Raw genomic sequence first — 18,475 nt, forward strand, 5'->3', positions numbered from 1 at the left:
AAGCTATTGAAGATGGCAGTACAGATCAGTGGGGCCGTATGGTAGAAGTCTGCGAGAACAAGAACAGAGCCAGATTGGGTTTCCAACGAGGGTTGTCTAATGTTAGAGCTGAAGAAGTGCAACCGAGTTTCCATAACGAATGGTTCATCCATGGTAATGAACAACACTGAGCTGCTGTGATTGAAGGTGATGAAGATGAACATTGTGCCAATTTTGTGACGAATGGCAAGACTTGCAACAATTGGGTTGTTGTTGATGTTCCTGTTATTGTTCGTCACTCTAAGTAATTTGTTTTCCATTATTTTAAGAAAAATCAGTATCCTATGCCTAAGGGAGGAGTGAACGTTGTTGGGCATTTTTCAAATTATCATCAATAAAATGAAATTCTATTCATCCACGTCTATGATGTTTTATTTTTACTTTTTGCTTTTCTGAAAATGGTAATCACAAAAAACATAAATAAATAAATAATAATTGTCCATCTGCATAATATTTGGTCACAATTCACTTCTCTAAAATCAAAGTATCAAATCATTATGCAGGTTGGTTTCTAAACACATTGAATACAATGACCCTATGCCCTCTCCAAACTTTGATTTCCCTGTGTTTGAGGCTGAGGAAGAGATTGATGAAGAAGTATCTGATGAATTATCTCGTCTACTTGAGCATGAGGAAAAAGCCATTCAGCCATTCGAAGAACAGATGAACTAGTCAACTTGGGTTTCGAAGAAGATGTGAAGGAAGTCAAGATTGGGTCTCAACTGTGTCCAGAGGTTAAGAAGGGGTTGATTGATCTTCTCCGAGAGTATTCATATGTGTTTTCTTGGTCCTATCAAGACATGCCTGGTTTGGATTATGAGATTGTGGAGCATAAATTGCCGTTGAAACCAGAATGCCCGCCAGTCAAGCAGAAGTTGAGGAGGACTCATTCTGATATGGCAGTAAAGATCAAAGAAAACGTATAAAAGCTGATCGATGTCGGTTTTCTTGTTACCTCCGAGTATCCACATTGGGTGGCCAATATTGTGCTTCTTCCAAAGAAAGATGGAAAAGTTCGTATGTGCGTTGATTATAGAGATTTGAACAAAGCTAGTCCGAAACATGATTTCCCTCTTCCACACATTGATATGTTGGTAGATAATATAACTAAATTCAAAGTCTTTTCGTTTATGGATGGATTTTCCGGTTATAATCAGATCAAAATGGCACCCGAAGATATGGAGAATACCACATTCATTACATCATGGGGAACATTATGGTATAGAGTGATGCCTTTCGGTTTAAAGAATACTGGTGCAACATACCAGAGAGATATGACCACTCTTTTTCATGATATGATGCATAAAGATATCGAAGTCTATGTTCATGACATGATTGCCAAATCAAGTGATGAAGAAGAACATGTAGAGCATTTGTTGAAGCTATTCCAGCGTTTGAGGAAATACAAACTCTGCTTGAATCCCAATAAATGTACTTTTGGTGTTCGTTCTGGTAAGTTATTGGGCTTTATTTTCAGCGAGAAGGGTATTGAAGTTGATCCTGCCAAGGCCAAAGCAATACAAGAAATGCCTACGCCAAAAACTGAGAAGTAAGTTAGAGGTTTTCTCGGCCGCTTGAATTACATCTCGAGATTTATATCGCATATGACTGCCACATGTGCACCTATATTCAAGCTTCTTCGGAAAGATCGGTCTTGTGATTGAACCGAGGATTTCTAGAAAGCTTTTGACAGTATCAAAGAGTATCTGCTTGAGCCTCCAATTTTGTCTCCGCCTGTTGAAGGAAGACCTTTGATCATGTATTTGACTGTGTTTGATGAAAGTATGGGTTGTGTTATAGGACAACAAGACGAAACTGGAAAGAAAGAATATGTTATTTACTACCTCAGTAAGAAGTTCACCGACTGTGAGACTCGGTATTCTATGCTTGAAAAAACTTGTTGCACATTGGCTTGGGCTGCTAAGCGTCTGCGCCAGTATATGTTGAATCATACTACTTGGTTGATATCCAAAATGGATCCAATCAAGTATATTTTTGAGAAGTCTGCTTTAACTGGGAGGATTTCCCGTTGGCAGATGTTATTACCGGAGTAAGATATTGAACACCGATCTCAAAAAGCAATCAATGGTAGTGTCTTAGCTGACCGTTTGGCTCACCAACCGATTGAAGATTATCAGTCAGTACAGTATGATTTTCCTGATGAAGAGATTTTGTACCTGAAAATGAAAGATTGTGATGAACCATTGCTTGAAGAAGGGCCAGAACCTGGTTCCCGTTGGGACATGGTATTTGATGGAGCTGTTAATCAGTATGGTAATGGCATTGGGGCAGTGATTATTACTCCTCAAGGCACACATTGTTCGTTTACAGCTAGATTAACTTTCAAGTGTACGAACAATATGGCTGAATATGAAGCTTGCATCATGGGGCTTGAAGAGGGCATTGATCTTAGAATCAAGTATCTTGACATCTATGGAGATTCAACTTTGGTTGTAAATCAGATCAAAGGTGAATGGGAGACGAATGAACCCGATTTGATACCATATAGAGATTACGCGAGGAGGATTTCAACTTTCTTTACAAAGATTGAGTTTCATCATATCCCTCGAGATGAAAATCGGATGGAAGATGCTCTAGAAACTTTGGCTTCAATGATTATGGTGAATTTTAGGAATGAGGTTCCTAATTTGACTGTGATGCATCTTGATAGGCCAGCTCATGTATTTGCTATTGAAGAAGTCAAAGATGGAAAGCCTTGGTATTTTGATATCAAGTGTTTTCTCCAGAGTCAGATTTACCTGCATTGGGCATCTTTGAAAGATAAGAATACTTTGAGAAGATTAGCTGGCAACTTCTACCTAAATGGTGATGTGCTTTACAAGAGAAAGTTCGATATGGTTTTGCTCAGATACGTGGATACACACAAAGCATACCCGTTGATGACTGAAGTCCATGAAGGTTCCTTTGGTACCCATTCCAATGGACATGCTATGGCTAAGAAGATGTTGAGAGAAGGTTACTATTGGGTGATAATGGAATTTGACTGTTGCAAGTTTGTGAAGAAATTCCACAAGTGTCAAATTTATGCAGATAAGATTCATGTTCCCCCGACACTGTTGAATGTCATTTCCTCTCCATGACTGATCAGTCACCATTTATGATAGACATTCCACTATTTAACCGTAAATAAGTCAGGTAAACTGTGTAAACTGAAGCATTTTTAGTTAGATATAAGCTCAATTCTATAATATGAAGTGTGTTGTTACTTATGAATTTCTTGAGGATATTTTACACTTTTGGGTATGTTAGCAGGTAAAAAACTAGTATGGAAGCTCAGGGAATCAAACGTCAGATGCGAAATTAAGCCCGAGCAAGAAAACGGAAGAAAAGATCAATTCTTGGAGAACTTGCTGTCCATACGCGTATGGCCTTACATGATACGCGTATGGACCTTCCCAGTACGTGTAGCATACGCAAATGACCAGAGGGGTTGGAAATCAAGCAAAAAGACAAGCTTCTGGTGATACGCGTACCAAACTGGGCAATACGCGTACCAGACTGGGCAATACGCGTATCAGAGGCTGTCTTACGTGCAATACGCGTACCAGACTGGGCAATACGCGTATGAGACTGGGCAATACGCGTATCAAGCCCAGAATCAGGAAAAGCCCAACTGAATAGCTATTTAGAGGGGGAGAAAACGATTTTTCAAGGGTTGGACGATTTTGGAGAGAAAAAAGACGCGTTTTGAGAGCTGGAGACTCTACGATTATCAGAGGATTCATATGTTCAAGAGTTTTCCGACGATTGAAGATTGATTCCTCACGAAATTCTGTAATGACAACAATGTTAATCTTTATTTTTATTTCGATTATGAGTAGCTAAACCCCCCATTGCTAGGGGGGTGACCCTGATTCTGAATGTGACAGATTTTATGTTTATGAGTGCATTGACTATTTCTTCTTTTCCATTGATTTGTTCTTATTACCGTTCTTTATGCTTTATTCGTCGGACCAACGAATGATGATTAATATGAATAGTTTAAGTTGGACAGCGATTATTCATTGATCTGGATAAGAACTTTGGATAGTAAAAATAACCTAGGACTAGGGATTTTCTATCTGACCGGTAATTCTTGATATTTGAATGCTTGAGGATGAACTTAATTATTTATGGACATAGTAATTAGGTTACATAATCAAAGGTCTTTTCACTAAGGAATTAGGAATAGATACCCTTGAGGACCGGAATTAATTGGACAGGAATATTGTCTAAACTTTCATAAATTATATCTGTTACAGGAAGTTTCATTCACCGAACCCTAGCAATCTTCTCTCATTTGTCTCTTGTTCAACCTTTTACTTGTTTTATTTATTTGCAATTGGTAGTATAATTACTCACAACACAAAAACCAAAGGCTTTTGTCTAATTGAAACAATCTATAAACTCTGTATCGTCAAGCAGTCCTTGAGATCGACAAACGGGGAATTTCCCTTTTATTACTACAGTGAGAAAAATAGTACACTTGCTATTTTCCCATCAAGTTTTTGGCGCCGTTGCCGGGGACTGCCAAAGATAATAGAGTTTATTAATTTATTTTCGATTAGAATTTTGTTGCTCTGCATCCAAAATTTTATTTACAGTTTAATTTTAATTTTTATTGTTATTATAACTAATTTCTGTCTAATCTGTGTATGCGAGGTAAGGCCTCAGCTAAGTTTCATTTTGACGCAGAACCAGAGAGAACATTGCGCGCAAAGCTCAGAGAAGCTAGAAGAAGGAAACTGGCAAACTCTGACACCGAAGAACCGGCCACACCTGTCACACCAGTCTCTGTTCACTCCGAAAAATCTGAGTCAGACACAGCTTCACATCCAGACACTGTAAACATGGCTGCAGACCCACCCCCAGCGGAAAGACTTTTAGGTGACTATGGCAGACAGAATAACCCAACAGTGCGGTTGACCATTGTTAACCAACCTATTAATGTTGCTCACTTCCAGTTACACCCCTCAACTATCCGCCAGTTAGAAAGCAAACCTTTTGCAGGAAAGATCAATGAGGATGCAAACAAGCATCTGCAGAGATTTCTGACTATGACTACATCATTAAAAATTGATGGGCATTCTGAAGAGGCAAAGAGATTGGTTATGTTCCCATTCACGTTATCTGAGGACGCTGAGGAATGGTTCTATTCCCTACCCGCAGGAAGCATTACTACTTGGCAACAAATGGAAACAGCATTCTTAAACGAGTATTTTCCTGCTTCTGTGTATATCCGTAAGAGGTATGACATTGTGAATTTTAAACAGAAAGACGGAGAGACACTTGGAGATGCATACAAAAGATTCAAGAGATGTTTAGTTGCATGTCCTACACATAATCTGGATGAAACTGAACAAATGCAGAATTTTGTAAACGGGCTGAAGATGAGAACTAAGCAACTCATTGATACAGCTGCTGGTGGCTCATCTAATTTTACAACAGCAACCGGTATCAAAAAGATCATCGAAGCTATTGCAGCGAATGAGCATTTGGAATTATATGACCGTACTGTGAATCAGCCGGAGGGAAAAATTGACTTGAAATTAGCAAATCAGGTAGTGAAAATGGAAGACCAGATTGCTGCTGAGGTTGAAAGAAGATTGAAAGCGATGAATTTAGGTACCCAGACTGTTGCTCAAGTTCAACCGGTTCCGACCATGATTTGTGAGATTTGTAGTGGACCACACTTTACCATGCATTGTGTTGCAATCGCAGAACAAGTGCAAGCTATAAATTACCTGAGGCAAAATAATCCCTACTCAAATACATATAATCCGGGGTGGAAAAATCATCCTAATTTCTCTTGGAAAGATCAGCAAGGTAATATTCAGAACCAAGGACCTCCACAACAACAACCACCTTACCAACCACAATATCAATCGCAACAGCAACCTTATCAGCAACAAATACCGAAGAAAGCGGATTGGGAGATTGCTATAGAGAAGATGGCAACTCAGAATATGCAATTTCAGGAGGAGACCAGGAATAATCAGAAGAGCACCAATGCATCCATTAAAAATCTGGAGATTCAATTGGGTCAGATAGCACAACAGATAACAAATTTTCAAACACCGGGCGCATTACCTAGTGCAACAGTGACAAATCCGAGGGAGCACCATAATGTGAGTGCGGTAACAACAAGAAGCGGAAGATATGTTGAAGATCGTAAGAAGAAGGATGAAGAAGAAGATCAGTTGCTTGAAGTGGACCTGGAAATCTTAGAAAACAAGACACCATCTGAGGAAGAAATTGTAATACCGCCGGTGGTACAAGAAAAGCTCCCTGAACCAAAACCCATCATTAAGCTTCCATTCCCACAAAGAAACAAAAAGAAGAAGCAAGATGAGAAAATTTTTCAGAAATTCATGGAGTTGTTCAAGAAATTAGAAATCAATATTCCATTCTCTGAGGCACTCGAGCAGATGCCTATCAATGCAAAATTCATGAAAGACATCATCTCCAAGAAGCGCACCACTGACACTGACCCAGTTATACTAACTGAAACTTGTAGTGCTATTTTGCAGGGTATGAAGATTCCAGTGAAGAAGCCAGATAGAGGTTTTGTGACCATCCCGTGTACCATTGGAGATGGGTCCTTTAAAAGGGCGCTGATTGACTTGGGGGCTAGTGTTAGCCTTATGCCTTTGTCTATTTACAGGAAGCTAGGAATTGGAAATGTTCAAGATACCAGAATGACACTTCAATTTGCTGACCACTCAGTAAAGAGACCTTTTGGGGTAGTTGAGGATGTTCTGGTCAAAGTTGATAAATTTGTTTTTCCTGTTGATTTTGTAATTTTGGAAATGCCAGAAGATGAAGAGATACCTCTGATTCTGGGCAGACCTTTCTTAGAAACAGGTAGATGCAATATAGATATGAAGGAAGGTACCATGACCCTAAAGGTGTATGATGAAGAGCTCAGAATTGATGTCCGAGATACTATGAAACATAAAGAGAATATGTGTACAAACCACTCCGTGGAAGTGATTGATCAAATTGTAACTAGCACAATTCAAAGAAAGTTTCCTGAATTACCGTTAGAAAGAGTTCTTAGTCTGTCGGTCAGAGAGATGGAGGAGAAGGATGAGGAAAAAGAAAAAGAAGTGCTTGCTATGATGGATACACAAACCCCTTGGAGGAAATACAACCCACGCAGGTGGGAGGATCTGAGAGCTTCACCAGAATTAGAAGATGAAAAGGTACTGAAGAAACATAAAAGTGGTATTGGTGTTTTAAATGAGAAGAATGGCGACACCTTTAAGGTTAATGGTCAGAGGTTGAAACCATATGATCCCGGTGAAGGGGGACCAATTGAAACTGTTAAACTCATCTGAGTATGAGGTGTCCCGTCGAGCCATACGACGTTAAACGAAGCGCTGCTTGGGAGGCAACCCAAGGGAGGTTTGAAATTTCTTTGTGTATTGTTCTTTTTGGTTTATTCAGTTTTTATTTTCTTTTGCTTGGATTAATCACCTATTATGGGTTGGCTTAATCTAATGAATTTGATTTTGTTTACCTCCATTTTCCTGTTTATTTCGTTAGATATGTGACTATGTCTGGCTATTGGTTTTCTTGATCACTTACACCAAATACTTGGGCGTCCTCTCTTTTAGTCCCCTGACTGTAGATACTGTTGTTTATGATTGGATGCACTGGTTAAGATTAACATCAGAACCACGAGCATGAGCTTTGACCTCAGAGGTATGATAGAACAAGTCAGCTTAACCCGTCCTGGTGAGATCATAAAAAGCCAAACACTTATCATCATATGAGAGATATCAGGTATGTCTTTATCAATCTTGGTTTGCGTATGTTCTTTTATTATTATTAGCTGTACGACTACACACACTGAGGCATGTTTTTGTTTATCACTTAGAGCCTTTCTAGCCATCCCATTATTATTATTATCCATTGTTTTACCCTGTTGAGCCTGTTAATCATTTATTTCTGATATACCCGTTTTTTTTTCTAAATCCATGACCTTGTACCTATCCTACCCTGTTGAGCCTGTTAATCATGTATTTCTGATATACCCGTTTGTTCTAAATCCATGACCTTGTACCTATCCTACCCTGTTCAGAGTATGTGAGGATTGATTTCATCTCTACGTTTCTATCTAAGTTTGGGGTTGCTGTTGGAATAGCAACCTTTAAATTTGGGGTAGCTTTGCAGTACGTGAATAGTAAGTGAATGTCGTATAAAAAAAAAGAAAAAAAAAAGAGAAAAAGAAAAAAAAAACAACAACAACATGAAAAGAAAGAAAGAGAAAAGCGAAAAACAATAAAAGAACAGCTTTTGAAAAATGCTACATTCACTATAGATAAAAGGAAAAGAGGATTGCAAAACCCTACAGGAATAATAGGAAAGAAACATAGTGAGAGAATGATTTCATGTACTCTGAACCAAAAGACCCAAAAACCGTTGTTCCAATTTCATACCCTACCTAAACCAAAGCTCCGTTACAACCCAAAAAGACCTCAAAAAGTGTGTGTGATTGTACATGTTTGTCATACGGTGAACTGACTTTTGATGTGTTTTGCTTTGGAAAGCAAATGTCGCGGTTAGCAAGAGTCGCCACCAACTTTTCTTTTATCCAATAAGGAAAGGTGGAAAAGAACAGGAAAGACCTTAGTTAGATTTTGGGTTCGGGAGGTACATTATACAAAGGGAAGGTGTCAGCACCCTTTGTATCCATGGGCTCTTAATTGCTTGATCACTTATATTATTTTTCTTGTCTGAAAAAGGTGTTCGTGAATTGTTTAGAAAATGTTTTGAAAAAAGAGAATTTAACTTTGTAATGATTCTCGTATGAATGTATACAAAGTGGTTATCTCGTTTAGTTTTGAAAATGGTTTAGAAAAATATAACTCAGTAATGATTCTAGTATGAATGTATACCAAGTGGTGATTTTCTAGTATTTGTGAAGAGTGAAAAGTATTTTTAAATTGTGAGTAAGCAATTAAGAGTTATACCTACCCAAGGTCTTGATGGGAATTTCCTATCCTTGTGAAGGTAAAACCGTCCTTATTATTGAGAAATAAGTAGTTTTATCCTTTGGATGTAAAAGGGTCATCGTAGGGTCATCAATTGGTCATTGAAAGCAACGGTTGTAAGGATACCTTAGCATTCGAAGGGACTATCATCATTTAACCGTAGGCTACACCGAAGGGTCATCGAGGGACAAAATCATATATTCGAAGGCAACATCCGAGGGGCTATGATTTATTTTAGAGGGGAATGATGATTTAATCGAAGGGTCTTGGCTAAGGGTATCCCCACATTCGCGGGACATGACCATAATACCGGAGTCGTAGGGTAACAAAGAGAGGTCCAAGATCACTTATTTAAAGGCAAAGTTTTACAATTAATTAGATAGCCGTAATCGATTAAGTAATTAGGTCCACATTAAAATCGATGAAATCAATACATTAAAATCAACTAGGTAATTTAGGATGAATCTCCACATTAAAATTAAGTAATTCAGAATCCATCTCCATAAGGGTATCCCACATATAAAGTGGAATACCTAGCCGGCCGTTTCCTCGGGAATATGTAAGCCTTTACATAATTCAGCACACGAGTTAGAACATCGAGATAAAGTACAATTGAAAATTGCACCACAAAATAAACACAACAGTCATAAAGTCAGGCCAAATAATGCAGAATTATAATAAATCTTGATTAGATAAACATAAGGCAGAACAGAAAAGAAACAAAACAGCCACTGTCCCGTTCGCTCCTGCTTCGCCTAGCGAAGGCTTAGCGAGTGCTCGCTACAGGCTCGCTTAGCGATGTGCTAGCGAGCTGCTACGGGTTTTGAGTTTGATAGCAGCATGATCTCCGGCACCCTGAACTTTATGGCATTTAATTACAGGAATAGCATGGACAAACATTCAGGATATTCAGGCATACTTAAATTCACATGTGAAATCAAATTACATATCCGAAAATTTAATCATGATGCCTTATGTATGTAGAGATTACCGATTAAAAGCATAAAACAGTAGTGATGCGCAAACCTGTTTGTAACTGAGCTGCGATGTTGAAGGGACTGACCACTCTTGGTATCAGATGGAGGTGGGCGGAGGTAACTTCAGTGCGGATGAGCGGCCTTCAGAGTTTCTTTACTCGGAATTCTCTGAGCTAGTCTCCAGGGTTTCTATGCCAGGGTTTCTGTCCGTCTTCGTCTGTCCATTTTCGTGACTGAAGTGTCGGTATTTATAGTGATTGTGGTGACCTAATGGGCTCAGAATGAAGCCCAAAAATTCTGAGATTCGCAAGCTTCGCTAGGCGAGCGTGTAGCGAAGGGTTCGCTAGGCGAAGGAGTTGCTCGCCTAGCGAGCAGGCCAGTTTGGGCCATTTTCTGGATTGGGCCACTCGTGAGCTGGGCCTTTGTTCTTTTAAGGTCAATCCCTTGAAAAATGAGTTGGAGTGCTTCGAAAAAATGTTTTGTAAGATTAACGGGCAAATTTTGGGGTATGACAATGTTGATAGGATGAGAGAATTTATTCAAACTTCTTATTTGATATTGCATATTGTGATTTGAGAGTGATAACACTTTAACCCAGAGAGACTTGGTGAGAGTGTGATATAAGCTGACAGGTAAAGTCATATCTCTGAGGGAAAGAGTTTCTAGCTCGTTGGCTATGTGGAAGAATCAGAAAACCTGAAAAACATCAAGAGGTCCAGTGCGAAAGATTTCAGCAGTATTGTGGTAAGAACTGTTTTACAGTAAGTTTGGGGTGACATGATCTTTGATGGTAATAAAATGTTACTTGAGGACAAGCAACAAGCTAAGTTTGGGGTTGTGATCAGTCACCATTTATGATAGATATTCCACTATTTAACCGTAAATAAGTCAGGTAAACTGTGTAAACTGAAGCATTTTTAGTTAGATATAAGCTCAATTCTATAATATGAAGTGTGTTGTTACTTATGAATTTCTTGAGGATATTTTACACTTTTGGGTATGTTAGCAGGTAAAAAACTAGTCTGGAAGCTCAGGGAATCAAACGTCAGATGCGAAATTAAGCCCGAGCAAGAAAACGGAAGAAAAGATCAATTCTTGGAGAACTTGCTGTCCATACGCATATGGCCTTACATGATACGCGTATGGACCTTCCCAGTACGCGTAGCATACGCAAATGACCAGAGGGGTTGAAAATCAAGCAAAAAGACAAGCTTCTGGTGATACGCGTACCAAACTGGGCAATACGCGTACCAGACTGGGCAATACGCGTATCAGAGGTTGTCTTACGTGCAATACGCGTACCAGACTGGGCAATACGCGTATGAGACTGGGCAATACGTGCATCAAGCCCAGAATCAGGAAAAGCCCAACTGAATAGCTATTTAGAGGGGAGAAAACGATTTTTCTAGGGTTGGACGATTTTGGAGAGAAAAAAGACGCGTTTTGAGAGCTGGAGACTCTACGATTATCAGAGGATTCATATGTTCAAGAGTTTTCCGACGATTGAAGATTGATTCCTCACGAAATTCTGTAATGACAACAATGTTAATCTTTGTTTTTATTTCGATTATGAGTAGCTAAACCCCCCATTGTTAGGGGGGTGACCCTGATTCTGAATGTGACAGATTTTATGTTTATGAGTGCATTGACTATTTCTTCTTTTCCATTGATTTGTTCTTATTACCGTTCTTTATGCTTTATTCATGACACTTCTCCATATGGTGAATTGATATGATTGGTATGATTGAGCTCAGAGCTTCGAACGAACATCATTTCATTCTGGTGGCTATTGACTACTTCACAAAGTGGGTTGAAGCGGCATCATATGTGAATGTAACCAAGCAAGTTGTTGTAAGGTTTATCAAGAATCAGATTATATGCCGTTATGGTGTGCCAAGTAAGATCATTACTGGTAATGGATCGAACTTGAACAATAATATGGTGGAAGCTCTTTGAAAAGACTTCAAAATTGCACATTATAATTCATCTCCCTACAGACCTAAGATGAATGGGGCCGTTGAAGCTGCAAACAAGAACATAAAGAGAAGATGGTTGTAACCTACAAGGATTGGCATGAGATGCTTCCATTTGCTTTACATGGGTACCGTACATCCATCTGCACTTCAACAAGGGCAACCCCTTTCTCACTTGTTTATGGCATGGAAGTTGTGCTCCCAGTAGAGGTTGAGATCCCATCATTACGTGTCTTGATTGAAGCCAAGTTGACTGAGGATGAATGGCGTCAGACCAGGTATGATCAACTGAATTTGATTGAAGAGAAGAGATTAACTGTCATGTGTCATGGTCAGTTATATCAGCAAAGAATGAAGAAAGCTTTTGATAAGAAGGTCAGGCCTCGTGTGTTCCGAGAAGGTGACCTTGTGCTCAAAAAGATCCTATATTTCAAACCTGATGCTAGGGGCAAATGGACTCCTAACTATGAATGCCCATATGTTGTCAAGAGAGCCTTTTTAGGCGGTGCTTTGATTCTTACAACTATGGATGGTGAAGAGTTCACTCGTCATGTGAATGTCGATGCAGTCAAGAAATACTTCGCCTAAAAAGAAAATAACAACTCACTAAGTTGAAAACCCGAAAGGGCGACTTAGGAAAAAATGAGTGTCTCGGTGGATTGAAAACCAGAAAGGGCAATCCACGCAAAAATTAGAGACATAAAACAGAAAGATTTATCCCAATAGATTGAGTACCCCACCTTGAGGCAATTTATGCAAAAATTAGAGATTATGGCAAGTAACTTCATTCGGTTGATCTCCAATCTGAGAACACTTTTGAGCAAGTCATTTGGTTATGATTCGTCATCTTCAACCGAAGCCAAGAGCACAATGGAAATTGAAGTTGGTAGAAGGATTAGTGAATATTATATTCAATGTAGCCTTTTTCCATGTAAATTACCATCCTTCAACTTTTGTAAAGATCTATGGAGTCTTGTCATTTACGGACTACCATTCTATTAAATAAAGTTGAGCTTTTTATCCAAATGTTTCTACTCTTATTTATCTTTCAGCTAAATAGAGTTGAATTTTTATGATGATAATTTTAAAATCAATAAAAATCAAAATCATTTTTTTCTTAAAATTACAAAAGCAATTGTAGCGGTAAATTCATGATCATCAAGCTATGGATAAGCAAGACATCAAATAACAAGAGTCGCCACCGCGCTTTTATTGTTTCCAAGGGAAAAGGGAAAACTACGAACAAAACCCAAAAGTAAGAAGTTTTCAAATAAAAACTAATAAGATGTCAGAGATTACAGGTAAGGGGGTTGGTTACACAGAGGGAAGGTGTTAGCACCAAAAGTGTCTTAGGTACTCCTAGGGAGCCCTTTCTTGTGTGCATATGTATTTTGTACAAAGTGATATTTACAAACAAATAGAATGGGGGGATGAGAAAAGAGTTCATTAATTATATTTTTGTGTTTGACAAGACCTTCGGACTTGTGCCTACGTACCAACATAAAAATGAGGGATCAAAACCTCGTAGTTCGTGGTATAAATTTCAAAGTGGATGTATTGCTTTTAACAAAAATTAAGTTTGAAAGGCACCAAGGCCTAAAATGGTTTGAATGAGTTAGTTCTTTTTGGCTTTTGAAAATTTTAAATCAACTATAGTTAAGTTTATTTACAAGTTTAATTTAAGAAAAGAGGTTTGAAAGTGCAATGGCATAAGGCCAAAGTTTATAATTTGCAAAGGGTCTAAGTTATAAAAGACAAGCACAAGCAAAGAAGTTTTTAAAAAGAGGGAGAGATTTTGAAATTAAAGAGATGGGGAGGAGATGAAGAGACTAATCTTAAGCACAAATTTAAAAGTTAAGAGTTGAAAAGATCTGACCGATGGGTAGCAATCCAATAGACAAGAATGTCATATAGAAACCCAAAATTCCCTTGGGTATTAGAATCAAGCAACAAACAATGCATACAATATTATCTTGAAGAGAAAGGCATCAAATAAAGATAGCCCCATCCAAGCTTTAGCCACTCCATGATCTCCTTCAAATTTGCTCATGTAACAGATGAATTCCACAAGTCACAAATTCAAAATAACAGCTACACAATGATTATGTTGCAGATGAACTCAAAGAGATCTTCAATGATGTAACATATGAAGTTTCAAATTGCAAGCACTTGGTTACATGAAAGTTGGCATTGGCCAAGTCCTTTTGCATAGGGATGTTTCCTAAATTCTAAATCCAATTGTCCAAAATCAAACCCACGGTCCACACAATAGTTTTTTTAGGGTTTTTGCTTCTTATTATGTACATTAATGGTCAAAGACAACACAAACAAACAAAATATACACAAACAAGATATATCACACAATATGGTCCAAGTGGACAAATTGAAAAGGCATTAATATAAACAATTAGAATGGTATGAATAATGGAAAATGAATAGAGCTTACAAATTAAAGTGCATTAAAAGTAAATGGCTTGAAATTAAATGTTAGTGGTTAATGAACTAGAAGTTAGTATTGTTTTTGTTTTTGCTTTTTAAGTCATTCTTTGGAGAACACTCAACCCACTTATCACAAGCATGGATCTTTGAACCAAGACATCTTCCAAAGGAAGGAAAAAAGGCCAAGTTTCCACACAATACCATGGAAGAGGGGAGACTTACAATCTCACTAACTAGAATGCTATGCCTTTTCTATAAAAAAATTAGCGCTATGTTAAGCAATCGTAATTGGACTTATGTAGAAGCCATAACTATTTAAGGCCGGATAATAGAATTTTGGTGTTAATGCATGTTAGAACATAGTATAATGGACTATGCTCATGAAACATATCACACACAAAAAGAATATGCAAAAGAGATGGCCTAATCTCATCCATACTTATATTAATTTTTCAATCAACTAGCCTTAGGATTTTAGAGACATCATAGACCAAATGAAATGGATGCATAAAGAAGGGGATTTATATAAAGAGGGGGGGGGGGGGGGGGAATGGATCAAAACTCAAATTGGTCAAAGGAGGACTTTTACCAAATTAAGATCATTCATTCATTTTGGGATATGGAATGTACATTCCATCAATCCCCTAAATCCAATGATCTTAACTTAGCAAAGTCAAATCAACCTTGACCATGACCCAACAACACAAGTCAAATAGCTCAACACAATTATTTGGCATTTGTTCAATTTAAAATACTAAAAATAAAGCATTAAATTAAATATGGTTTTTCAAATTCCTAAAACCTTATCTAAACACCAAAGAAATGGCCATGAGATTTATCATAGGTCAAACAAGGTCAAAGGACCTTGGAGAAAAAATTTCAAAATTTTTGGAGACTTTAAAGTATTTTTAAACAATTAAAAATATTCATAAAATCAATTAAATCCTGAAAAATATTAATAATAATCCAAAAAATAATTTTAATTCAAAATATGAAAGAGGAATTTATTTAAATTTTTTTGGTGAAACTCTCATATTTTTTGGATCAATATTAAAATTAATATGAATTAATGAAAATCAAATGAAATAAAATGAAAAATCAAAAAATCAAAAAAACGTGGACCACTTGATCTCCCTCATTAATTGAGGTGGCAGATCAAGTGGATGGAAACGCGCGTTCCATGGTGGAACTTAGTCAGCGTGCCATACGCGTGGTAATCACAACCAACGCCCAAGATTAAAACATTTTAAATGAGATCAATGGCTCAGAACCTGTCCAACACACCACCGGCGCTGGACCTTCGGTCACCTTCTCAGGTGAGGTCTACCAGACTGGTTCACTCATCACCATCAAGAAAATGAAAAAAGAGGACATGGTCATAAAGAAAAAATGGCGTAGAGTATGAATCTGACCTCAATTTTAACTAACTCCTCACATATAGAAAGATATGAGGAGTTGAATTTTGAGGTAGGTCAACTGAGTTTCTTCGATTTAACCTCAAAGCAACTCAATCTTCTTGCCTACATTGGTAGGACTTCAGACAACCAAAGATCCAAGAGAATTGATAAGAATTGAGTGAGAATCGAAGAGAAGAAGTTTTCTGAAAATTACCTTCAATGTTGTGCAGAAATGGATCTTGCTTGCTTCAAACTTGACTTGATCACACTCAAGGAGCTTGCAAAAGTGGTTTGACAATGGTACAAAGCTTTGGATCCTTGAGTTTTTGAATCTCCAAACAGTGAGATTCAAACTCAATTTTCAAGTTGAAAATTCTCAGGTTTTCCTTTGAATTGTGAGGGTTTCAATTGGGGGGCAAAGTTGGCGCGCAAGATGTGTTTGAAATGAGCTTCAAGGCATTGTATTTATAGCATTTGAGAGTGTTATTTGCACACTTGAAAAATTGCTAAAATTGGCAAGGTGATGCACAAGCTTGCATGGGCATGTACAAGCCCATGAAGCGATCCAATTTGATCTAATTACATATGTACTGAAGTTCAAATGATGCTTGAATGGCAATGAAATGATATGTGGAGTTTTTGGCATTTGATTTTCTCCAATGATGCAGCCCATTTAAGACCATGCGCAGCCCTAGCAAATCTCATCCAAAATGCATGAAATTGGGTTCTTTGGAAAGCTTAGGTCAAGGGGAACAACTTTTATGTTGGACACTTTTTCATTTGGAACTTGGATCATGGTGAATTTAGAGGTGCAAGTTTGGAAATTTCAACATGTTTAAATATTTTCTAAGTGTTAAGCCATATATCTCAGTATTCCACCTTGCTTAACTTTTTATGTGAGCTTCGAATGAGAAAAGTGTCTTCATCAAAGTTATAGTGCTTTAAAAGACCTTCAAAATGGTCACCAATATTTCATGTAATTTGGATATAGAATGATAGAGTTATGCATTTTTGAAGTTGAGGAAAATCACTTGTTCAATGGTATTGGTCCAAAATGACCTATAATGTATCCTCGTATCACATGCCAATAAAAGTTGATTTAGCTCTTACTTCAAACATAAAATTTGAAGTATACACCTTTAATTTCATTTTGAAACTTGGAAATATTTTATCTCATAAAAATTGAGCAAGTTATGACCTTGGGAAGTTGACTTTCAAATTAGGATGTAGAGAAAATGACCTATAATGTTTCAACATATAAAACAATTTTCCAGGCAAAACTAGCTCTAGGTCTCAACATTAAAGTTGTTTGGAATATTATTTAGAGTAACTTTTCTCTTGGAATCATTTTCATATGGTGAAAATTATAGGAGATATGGTCTAGGGAGACCCAGTTTTGATCAGATGAATTCATCTGGCCAACCACCATCAACCAACTTGCTAACCTTCAATTATATTGACTTTCTTGGCTCATGGTAGATCATATATGCATGAGATGACGGAAATTTGAAGTGTACCTTGATAAAATTGATCAAATGGTGGGATAGCTTGTTGGAGAAGTTACTTTAAGATACCCAGTCAAACTAGGGTTTCCAACGCAAATCACCTCCAAACTCTTGAAGAAAACTTGATCAATATGACATGTAGAGATAATTGGGACTCATATTTGATGCTTTGAGACATTGTGGATCAATCTTTGGTTGTGCTCTTAGCCATGAAGGTCTTAAACCATAAATGTGAACTTGATAGATCAATGGTGATCATGCCCTACCTACAAAAGAGTTAGGCAAATGCAAAGACATATTTTTGGTATTTTGGTTAGTAAAATGATAATATAAAAGTATGATACAATCACATAGTGCTTGGTGATCTCTCCCAAAACAAACCCAATGTAAGAGGGGCAAGGAGGATGCCAAGGTGTGATCCCAATGCTAATGCATATGATGAAACTGCATGAGGGATCTTAGGGTCAAAATTGGGGTCTTACAGCAATTACTTTAAAAAGAGAAATCGACTTCAATATGGAATATCAATAACAATCTAATAATAGGTAAGTCTTAGAAGTGCAAAGCATGGTTGGTCTTTCCCCAAGCAGTTGGTTCAGCATTTCAGTTTCCCCAACTAAGTTTTGAGATCGCCTCCTTAGATGAGTTGTAAGAACGTATTCTCAACGGTTTGCATAGATCCAGTGCAAGGTTTTGTTTCTCCTCAAGTCGCCAGCGAAGTTCATTCCTGATCCCTATCAGCACAGATTCTTGAGCAGTATTTTGTGGTCCTCTACAAGGTTGTCTCCCATTCTGATATGGTGTTGACCTAAAATTCCCCGCAGAGTTGATGATTTAGATCCTCAGTGGATCTTCTCTCTTTACATAGTCAGGGTCGAGCTACTTTGAGGTGGATGATTTATGTCCGTCCCCAACTCTTTTTCTCCAGTTGGTGCCTCCATCCTGTCGAGATTAGCTGAGTGTTATAACGATGATTCAGATCAGTGACATTTGTATCCTTTGTGATCATTTTGTCAAGCATAATCATCATATATACATATAAATATACATTCATATATATTTCATTATTGCATTATTATTTCACTTTTTGATTCATTATTTTTTCTGGTCCTCTGCTACGGTGATATCATTCCCCCACACTGATTT

The sequence above is a fragment of the Lathyrus oleraceus genome, chromosome 6 (assembly GCF_024323335.1).
Source record: "Lathyrus oleraceus cultivar Zhongwan6 chromosome 6, CAAS_Psat_ZW6_1.0, whole genome shotgun sequence".
Lineage (NCBI taxonomy): Eukaryota > Viridiplantae > Streptophyta > Magnoliopsida > Fabales > Fabaceae > Lathyrus > Lathyrus oleraceus.